Raw genomic sequence first — 3,328 nt, forward strand, 5'->3', positions numbered from 1 at the left:
CCTGGGTCATTTTCATAAATAATTATTTTATTTGGATCAGTTTTGAAAACAAAGCCACTATTTTCAATCCCCAATTACTACAAAAGGTCATAAACTCATTTATTGGTATAAATACCGATGTTTTCAAAATCGAATTAATGATCAAACTAATTAAACCATCGATTCTCAATCTAATCAATTCAATCACCCAAAATTAAAAAAAAAGTTTTAAAAATAAAAAAATAGAAAAATTAATAAATACAAGCAAATAACAATAATGACATAAACATCAATTAAACATTCCAAATTAAATTAAAACATTATCATTATCATTACTTAAATCATAATTGAAGCATTGGAAAATTGAAATTCAACCACCAAAATAAACAATTAACAATATACATTAACTAATCTCTAAGCACGAGCAAAGGTAAGATCCAATATCATCCAAATAATTAAAATTATTTTTAAGCAATAAATACCTTAACAAAATCCACAATAAACATCGAAATCCAAAGTTAACTAATTAAAAACACATTAACAAAGTTGGGTTTTATTTGGATTTTCGTCATGTTTTTATTTTTGGATTTTATTTTATTTTAGGTTTATCCGTTTGAGACAAAATTTAATGGATTGACCTAATAAATATTATTGATGTGTAGGATCAATGAGGAGACATAAAGGAGTAAATGGTGGTGCTTATTGATAAACCGTAATATATACATATTTGTACCCCATGCTTGACATATTTATGAATGGTTTTTCCTTGGTTTTATTGAATTCAATGCTTCTAATCCCTTAAGTTCATGTTTTATACTCAGGAAAGCTCAGGATAACCAGAAAAGCGAGAAACGGGCCAAAAACGAACAAATTGGGCCTAAATTAGTGTTTCACACGGCCTAGGCACTTCCACACGGGTGATCCATATGCCCGTGTGTGACACACAGTAGAGCACACGCCCGTGTGTCCTGGCCGTGTCGATATTAATCCAAGTCAGAATTGCATACAGCCTGAGCATCTTCACACGGGCATGGCTCACGGCCGTGTCCCTGTCGAGCCCAAGTCTAGTTCTACTCGGAAAAGGCTTGTTTTGGGCTAATTTGGGCATTTGAAAGTCTATATAAAGACCCTAGAAGGGGATTAGGGGGGACACATAGAGTTGGAGGCAGAAAATACTCACGATTAGCCATCAGAATCACCTCGGAGCTAAGATCTACATCAAGACTGAAGATTTCCATCCTAGAAGTTCTTGGGTTTTCTTTATGTTTTGTTGTCTTCCAAACCTTGAGATGTTTTCAATTATTATTATGAACTAAACTCCCTAAATACCTAAGGGAGATGAACCCTATGACGAATCCTATTATGCTTTGATTTATATGATAAATACTAGTTCTTATTCTTAATAATGAATTTTAATTCTTGCTTTAATATTTCAGGATATTAATCCAGGTTTTTGATATGCTTATTCAGTGGAGTAAAAGTCCTTGTTTAAGAGTAGATCATTCATAAATAAGCGGAGTTGAATGCAATCCTAGAGACAGGATGACATAAATCTACCGGATTAGAGTCAAATCTAATAAGGGAATCCATAGATCGAGTTAATGTGACAATAGGGGTTTTAATTAGAAAGAGATTTCAATTAATCAACCTAGAGTCAGTTTTTCTTAGTCTCGAGAGAGGTATTAACATAAATTAGGGATTTCTACAGAATAAGTCAAGTGAATAAATCGTCTAAGTCAAAGGTAATAAGTGAGTCTAGGTGGATTCTTTCTTGGGTATTGTCTTCTCAATTGGTTTTCCTAAAGTATTTTCCAACTTTCGCCTCTGTTGTGATCTTAGATAAATTAGAAAATTAGTTTAGTTTAAAAACACCCTTAAATTCTTAGGCTAGATAATAAAAAGAGAGTAACTACTAGTACTTTTAGTCCTCGTGGATACGATATTCCGGTCTCACCATAACTATACTACTGTTCGATAGGTGCGCTTGCCTTAAGTCGAATTATTAGTTAGTTTTGCGACCATCAAGTTTTTGGCGCCATTGCCAGGGACTAAGATATTAGGAATGCTTAATTTTTATTACTTTAGCCATTTATTTTATTGCAATTTAAATTTTATTTAAATTTTGTTTATATTACTAAATTTTCTTTTATTTACTTCTGGCAGGTTTTTATAGTTTATGACTAGAAGAAACCCGTCAGGACCATTACTTTTTTATAGTGAGATCGAAAGCACAGCTCGCAGAAACTGAAGAGAAATAATACGAACCCTAAGATACATAGAGGAAGAGCGAGAGGACAGTATTCACACCACAACCGAGGAGATGGCTGAAAATAAGAATAATCAGTTACCTCCTGTGATCACTGCAAATCTAATAAATCAGAATCCTGCTCTCGTATGTATGATTATGCTAAACCTAATTTGGCAGAAACTGAATCGAGTATAGTTAGGCCTGCTATTGCTGCAAATAATTTTGAACTAAAACCTAACACGATTCAAACGATACAACAATTTGTTTAGTTTGATGATTTGCAGAATGAGGATCCAAACACTCATTTAGCAAATTTTCTGGAACTCTGCGACACTTTTAAGATCAATGGCATTTCTGACGATGCCATTTGCCTTCGGTTATTTTCCTTTTCATTGAGGAATAAGGCTAAACAGTGGTTGAACTCGTTACCACGAGGATCAATCACCACTTGGGAACAAATGGCTGAAAAATTTTTGCTTAAATATTTTCCGCCGGCTAAAACAGCTAAACTAAGGAATGATATTTCTTCTTTTGTGCAGATGAATTTAGAAACACTATATAATGCATGAGAGAGATACAAGTATTTATTGAGAAGATGCCCTCACCATGGGCTACCATTTTGGCTACAGGTTCAAACTTTTCACAATGGCCTGAATCCTTCGACTAGACAGATGATTGATGCAGCTACTGGTGGGACTATTAATAAAAAACACCTGAAGAGGCTTATGAATTTATAGAAGAGATGTCACTGAATAATTATCAGTGACAAGTCATGAGGACAAAGCCGATGAAAGTGGCCGGTGTTTTTAACGTTGATTCGGTTACTATGCTCTCTAATCAGGTAGAACTTTTGAATAGAAAAATTGATGGTTTACTTGGTTTTTCATAGGCTCATCCAGTAATGCAGTGCGATGTAAGTGGAGGTGGAACAAGTAATTTAGAATACCCATCCTATGGCCACAACATGGAGAACGAACAAATGAATTATATGGGTAATAATCCTCGACCTCAAAATAATCATTATAGTAATACTTACAATGCGGGTTGGAGGAACCACCCAAATTTCTCATGGGGAGGCCAAGGGAATCAGAGACCACCACC

At 34.4% G+C, this 3,328-nt stretch overlaps 1 non-coding gene across 1 annotated transcript; it reads right to left on the bottom strand.

Annotated features, from left to right (window-relative positions):
• Positions 1 to 2,733: 2,733 nt before the first annotated feature.
• On the bottom strand, positions 2,734 to 2,840 carry LOC121208869 (small nucleolar RNA R71). The gene has a single exon (XR_005903993.1). It is a non-coding gene; the product is annotated as a small nucleolar RNA R71 (small nucleolar RNA).
• Positions 2,841 to 3,328: the final 488 nt, after the last annotated feature.

This window comes from Gossypium hirsutum, chromosome A10 (genome assembly GCF_007990345.1).
Source record: "Gossypium hirsutum isolate 1008001.06 chromosome A10, Gossypium_hirsutum_v2.1, whole genome shotgun sequence".
NCBI lineage: Eukaryota > Viridiplantae > Streptophyta > Magnoliopsida > Malvales > Malvaceae > Gossypium > Gossypium hirsutum.